We start from the raw sequence: 7,311 nt of genomic DNA, 5'->3' as shown, positions 1-7,311 counted from the left end.
TTAAAAACAAAGAGGAATTCCTAGCAGTGCTGTTGAAGTGATTTGCATAGCCTTAAAATGTTTATGCCTAATAGGAATGTGGTGAGTTTAGCCTTAAAACAAAATTTATTTCTGCTAGCAAATAGAGAAATAGGCCTGCATTGGCACACAACAATAACGCGCCATTCATGCCCTGGATTCCATGGTATCAACTCAGTGACAATGAGAAAAACATTCTTTGTTATGTCTCAAATGACTTGACAGTCTTGTCAAGGGTATGGCCCTGTCTGCTCGTGGAACACAGGGACTCAGTCAGGCTTGGCCCTTTGAATTGTCAGTTATTTAGGGAAGGCAGCGGTAATCATTGCATCGGCAGTGGTGGAAATTGACAGTAACTTTGATGGCCAGACACACTGCAGGCATTGATGAAAACCAGCGGAGGATTTCATACACTAAGGCAGAATGACAAAAATCAAATTGGAAGGATGACAAATAGATGCAGAGCAGCACAGTGGAACAGTGAATCTCTTTTCTGTCTAGTTATTTTTCAGATGGTACAAAAGACAGTATAAAGTACAATAAATTCCTTGTCATGGTTTATGTTTTTAATAGTTCACCCAAAATTAAAATGTTTGATATGGTTTACTCACCCTCATCTTATCCCAAACCTGTTTGACTTTTATGTTCATACAATGAAAGTCACTAAGGTCAGGTGTTTTGGACCCCATAGAGATTTACTGTATAGAGATTATAGAGATTTACTGTATAAAGAAAAACGTCTCAGGTTACGTATGTAACCCTGGTTCCCTGATAGGGAACGAGACGCTGCGTTTGAGACGCGGTGGGAACGCTCTGCGTGATTGCGTCATGAAGCACGTGTAAAATCAGTCCAATGGAAGCCCGATACGTCATAGGTGACGTCATAGACCAGGAAACTATAAAGCACCCCTGAAAACAGACCGCGACAGCTTCTGAAAAGTCTGAAGCAAGTCGATCAGGGTATGCAGGAAGTATGGCAGGCAAACGCAGCGTCTCGTTCCCTATCAGGGAACCAGGGTTACATACGTAACCTGAGACGTTCCCTTTCAAGGGAACTCGAGCTGCGTTTGAGACGCGGTGGGAACCCCATACCCACTACGCCATAGTGACAAATGCCCGTTCTGTGTGAAGTCCTTGGCGCACACTAAGAAGCAAGCAACCTAGCCCCAGGTGTGGAGAGGTCAAGGTCATAAAACCTAACAAATGTATGCGGAGAGGACCATCCTGCCACATTACAAATGTCAAGAAGGGAAACCCCCGTAATTAAGGCCGTAGAGGCCGCCATACTCCTAGTAGAATGGGCCCGTACAGCCATAGGTGAAGGCTGACCGGCCGCTTGATAAGCTAATGAAATAGCCTCGACTATCCATTTGCTCATCACCTGTTTAGATGCAGGGCACCCTCTCCTGAGTGACCCAAAGCAGACAAATAATTGTTCAGACTTACGCCACAGGGCAGACCTGTGAACGTAGGCATCTAATTCCCGAACTGGACATAACAGGTTCAGTTTGTTCCTGATCTGGGGTATTAAAAGGTGGAGGATAAAAGGCCTGCAGCACTATTGGGCCCCCAACATTAACTGGGACCTTAGGAATATAACCCGGTCTAGGGTAGGGTTGCAAATTCCAAACATGGAGCAACCGACAGGGCATGCAAATCTCCAAATCTCTTGATAGACGAAATAGCAAGGAGAAATAAAGTTTAGAGTGAGGAATTCCTCTGAAACCTCTTCAATGGGCTCGAAAGGAGCCAAAGCCAGACCCTCAAGTACAATGGCCAAATCCCAAGCCGGTGCTCTAGAGTGCAGTGCAGGTCTCAACCTCAGTGTCCCACGGAGAAAACGAGTAATAAGAGGATCTCTCCCGATAGAAGTACCCCCCCGAGGGGTGTGGTAGGCAGATATAGCCGCCACGTAAACCTCTAGGGTAGAAGGAGATGACCTAGCAGAGAAACGGTCTTGCAAGAAATCAAGAACTGAACCAACAGGGCAGTTAACAGGATCTAAATGACGTTCACCACACCAGGTGGAGAAAAATTTCCATTTCAATGCATATAGTTTTCTCGTGGAAGGAGCTCTGGATTGGAGAATGGTCTCAACGACCTCAGTCGAGAGACCGGATTTTATGAGCCGGGCCCCCTCAGAGGCCGAGCCCACAGTATCCAAACTCCAAATGAGGGTGAACTCCCAGGAGCAAAGATATCGGGAAATGCGTACCGGTGTAGCGTCAACCACACCTAATACATCACATCCAGTCCAAGCGGAGCTGGATGTGTGAGGGAGAACCAAATAGAGCAAAGCGTTGTACAAACGATGTGAAAGGTCGACTTGACTTTAGTTGACCAAAGTTCTCCCTAAGAAGCTCCACCACCTCGGGGTGAAGACTCCAATCCCTGGGCCTCAGCCCCTGCCTCAACAGGATATCTGCTCTGATATACGAGACCATCAGTGTGTTGTCCGCCATTCGCCGAGCGACCACTCATGATCGCCCCCACTTGTGAGGGAAGCATCCGTCGATAGCAATATGCGTCGACAAGAAGCCCCCAACACTGGGCCTGGGCGAGGAACCAAGGTTCTTCCACATGACCGAGGCACGAAGGCATAGCCGCGTGACCTTGATCATGCGAAAACATATTTCCCCTCGGAGAAAACCCCTTGGTCCCGAGCCACCACTGCAGGGGTCACATGTGCAGAAGGCCAAAAGTAATTACGTTGGACACAGCTGCCATGAGACCCACCAGTCTGAAACTGTTTCACAGTGAGTGACTGGCCTAGATATACCCCAATACGGCTGTGAGAATCGCTACACCTAGAAAAGTGGTCCTCAGAGCACACTCTTCTTGGCGTTGAGAGGCAACCCCAACATCCTTAATGAGACAGAACGACATCTTGATGCCGAACTGCCATAAACTCAGATTGAGCTAGGATCAACCAATCATTGATGTAGTATAATACGCGAATGCCCTGGAGTCTCAGAAGAGCCAGAGCTGCATCCACGCATACTGTAAAGGTGTGGGGTAATAAACCTAGGCCGAATGGAAGAACCCGATAATGGTATGCTTCGCCCCCGAAAGGAAACCTCGGGAACCTCCCTCAGCCTCTTTCGGAAACAATGAAGTAATGGCTGTCTGCTGGGAGGAGGAACCCCTTCTACAGCTCCTTTTGCAGAAGTGACAGTACTTCCTGCTCCATAACCAAAGCCTGCTCGGGGTCCACCAATGAGAGGAGGACCCCTAGAAATCTGGGCGAACGAGAACCGAACTGAATTCTGAAACCCTTTTCTATAGTGTGCAGGACCCACTGAGAAATATGTGGCAGTAGTTTCCACGCTGCCAGAAATTTACTAAAAAAACGATTTCTCAAAACCGTCCCCTTGGTTGAACAGTCACTACGGTGCCCTGAAGCGGCGAACCGGCAGGGAACAACCGAACTGACCGCTCTACGATCCTCCTCGGAGGATCGTATGGGGACGCTGACACCTCGGTGCCCTGAACGGCGAACCGGCAGGGAACAACCGAACTGGCAGCGCTGCGACCCTCCTCAGAGAGTCGCACCCCAGAGGTCGCCGAGGAGAAACGATTTCTCAAAACCGTCCCTGCCCCGGAGGAGCCCTCAGAAGCCTGATAGCCTCGTTCTTTTGCGACAGGACTTCTTGTCTAAGCTTTATCAGAGATAATGACAGTCCTCAGATCTTGCCTACCTCTAACTAGCTTAGTTCCTACGACCCTCCTCGGAGGATCGTTGAAAAAAGCAGGCACTTCGGCGCCCTGAAACTGCGAACCGGCAGGGAAACCGAACTGACTGCTCTTCTTTTTTTCTTATTTGAAGGCTCGTTTGGGGACACTGACACCTTGGTGCCCTGAAACGGCGAACCGGCATGGAAACCGAACTGGCAGTGCTGCGACCCTCCTCAGAGAGTCGCACCCCAAAGGGCGCTGAGGAGAAACGATTTCTCAAAACCGTCCCTACCCCAGAGGGGACCACCCTTAGAAGCCTGATCGCCTCGGCGTCAGGGCTTCTTCTTTGTCAAAGCTATTTTAGAGATAAAACAGTCCTCAGATCTTGCATGTCTCTAACTGGCTAGACTGCGACCGCCACCCAGGTACCCCTCAATTGCGGAGGAGCCCGAATGGCGACGCTATGTTTTGCACTGTGGTGGCAATTTTAATGATATTCATTGATCTTTAGTAAAATATAGATGATTCAAAGAATGTCACATGTGTGTCTCTCACTTGTAGTGAGAGAAGATTCTGTTTATGTACCTGGGGAGGCAGAAGGGGGAGACACTCCAGAGAACAGACGAACAAGGACCTCTGACCTAGATGTCAGAAGGCCATTTGGTGCAGGGGAGCTTAGTGGGCCAACTAGTGACGTCTATGGAAAACTACTGGGAGGAAGGCTCTGGGGGGAAGAAGGCCTTGAAACTAAGATAAAAGCTAGTTCAGTCTGTCTGGGGGTGTGTCACTCTTCTGCACAGGGTAACAACTGTGTATTAGACTGCTCCTATTCTTGCAAGAATAAATACTTCTATTTTATATAATTTGACTCTGAGGGTCTCTTACGCAGTGATGTTTGTTTGAGATGAATTTTTGCCACAACAGATTGGTGTCAGAATAGTGGGATTCCTTGGAAGTGCCTTCTGGACCTGAGAGCGGACGGTGTTTGGCCACCTGGACTGAGCAGTTCCAGCTCTACCTCGTAAATTTCAGAGAGAGGGGCCGACCGCTATCAGGGCCAGGAGGAACTCCACTGGAATCAATTGAAAGAACCCGGTGGCAACAGAAGCATCTCTGGTAAGAGACAGTTCAATTTATTTTCTTTTGGGTAAGTTAATTAAATTCAGTTTAATTGGGGAGAAGAGTGAAATTGAACCATATTGGCTGAAGGCTGTTTCTGTGGTACGTAATCTGAGATTAATTGAGATCTATATAGATCAAGAAATGTCAAACAGATACGAGGAAAAAAATATCTGAGATTAATTGAGGTCTGTAACAGAACAAGAAATTTCAAGCAGATAAATAATCTGGGATTAAGTGAGAACTGTAACAGATCAAGAGATTTCAAACAGATAGGTACCCTGAAAATTAGTTGTTCCACGACGGAGCAAATTGTTTTTAGGTACTGAGGCTAATTAGGGGGAAACAGAACAGTTGTTTTTGGTAAACCATAATTAGGAGGGCACTAATAGTGCAACCCGACCGATTTGGGTTAAAAGAAAGAATCGGGTCTGTTGGGGACGCCTAAACAGATTAGAGAAAACGCGCGTTGAAGAGAAATCCACAGGGAACAGAAAACAGCCAGTATGGGAAAATCTCAGAGTAAGCATGCCAAATTTGATACACCGGTTTTCTGTAGAACTAGGAAAGTATGGGGGAAAATGTATGTTTTAGATATTGAAAAAACTGAGAAAATACCATGATTTCCCCAGGGAGGGAACACTGAGCACAAATAGACTAAGAGTGTGCGAGAATCAGTGGAACAGGGCAGCGGGACAAAAGGTTGTTGTGGCTGCGTTCAACATGTGTGTAAAAAATGTGAACAGATAATGGATTGTTGGCTTGAAGATCAAATGTCGAACTGCCAGGAGAAATAATGTTTTTACTTCTTCATCCAGTAAATGGATGCATGACATTAGATGTCTATAGAACTTAAATTTATATGACAAGGATTGAAGTAGCAAGAAGCAATAAGGCTGTCTGTGTGAAATAGAGGGAACTGTAAGTGAGACTTGGTGGAAGAGGGAAGTGAAAAAAACAAAAAGGTTGGTGTGTGAGACGTGTGTGTGGGGATTGTTCAAACAATCATGTACTGGTTAGATAATGAAGGAACTGGCATGTTTGAGAAAAGAAAGGAGAGGATAATGAAGGAACTGGCATGTAGGGAAAAGAAAGGAGAAATATAGTAGAAAACTATATGTGATGAAAATAGACATGGTCTGACAGAATTTATGGAAGTCAAATTAACTGTTTAAATGATATGAAAAGTTTTAGAATAAAATAAGGCATTGTATGATTGACAGGGATTAACATGATATGAAGAATGTTTTAAGCAGAATGGGGAACAATTCTAGATTTTGATAAAATAATGATTGAAATGATGATATATCTGCTTTATTTTATTAATGTTAAGAAAATAAGGGTATTGAAGCAAGTAGCTATAATGGTTGTCTGTGTAATTTACGGACTGAGTAATATAATCTGTTTTGGAGAAACAGTAGAGATAAGACTGAGACAATAATGATAATATTAAGTTGAATCTGCAGACTAACCATGTGATGGAAGAAAAAAGGCTTCAAACCAGTTGTAATGAAAATAATGATGTACAAATTGTTACACTTTATGAAGAGTAACGGAACAGTCCGGGAAAATAAATAAGTAAATAAATAGTGAGACAGAAGAGAGCAAATGCTGTAAACAGCTCTGCTCTGAAGATCTCACTTTGAAGAGATTTGCAGATGATGTTTTGTAAAAGATAAGCTGGGATAACAGCAACAGTACTTGTAATTAGTGTTGTTGATGATAATACCAAATTATTAAGGTGTAAAGACAGCTATGTCCAAAGATTCTGGAAATCAATAATGTATAATGTTCTGCCAATAATAATGATGAAGATTATGATTTGGCTATTGTGATTAAATCCGCCATTGGTGGACTGTAAAAAGAATACAGAGAACTGCTTATCAGTGGCTCTGTTTACATTCCTGAATGGGACACACACTGCTTCAAGGGCGTGCAGTAAGTTGAAGCCCTTTGGAAGCTCACAGTGATCAAACTGCAAGGTGTCTGATGCTGTAGTTGAGGCTGACACACGAACCAACCAGATGACAGAGAGTGTCTTGATTGTGGTCAACAGGACCATTTAACACGTGACACATTTCTGATAATAATGTGGGTTTGAAAGTAGATCAGTGTTTAAATGACGACATTAACATTTTTCGTCTGAGAAATAAGAGATAAAAACAAGGTCAAAAGATTGGAGTCTTAAAGTGAATCCTTTTGAAGAAAAGATCTATAATAGTAATTTTTATAAGTGAATTGAATACAGGTTGATGCAAAATGAATGACTCCAACAAATGTGAGTTACAAAATACAGTAAAGGTAACTAGAAGGATGATTGTGTTTTAATTAAACATTTTTAAAAGGGTTCAGGTAATATAGAGAGACAGATCTCAAAGATGATTTATAATAACTGCAAAGGATGGAGACTGATAAACTCCTAAAAAAAAACGGTAACACTTTACAATACGGGTGCACTAATATGTATTAATTCATGTTTAACTAATCCACAGATAATCA

The sequence above is a fragment of the Rhinichthys klamathensis genome, unplaced genomic scaffold, assembly GCF_029890125.1.
Source record: "Rhinichthys klamathensis goyatoka isolate OS25496 unplaced genomic scaffold, OSU_Roscu_1.1 h1tg000055l_1, whole genome shotgun sequence".
Classification (NCBI taxonomy): domain Eukaryota; kingdom Metazoa; phylum Chordata; class Actinopteri; order Cypriniformes; family Leuciscidae; genus Rhinichthys; species Rhinichthys klamathensis.
The sequence above is the reverse complement of the archived record's forward strand: the minus strand, read 5'-3'. Positions refer to the sequence as shown.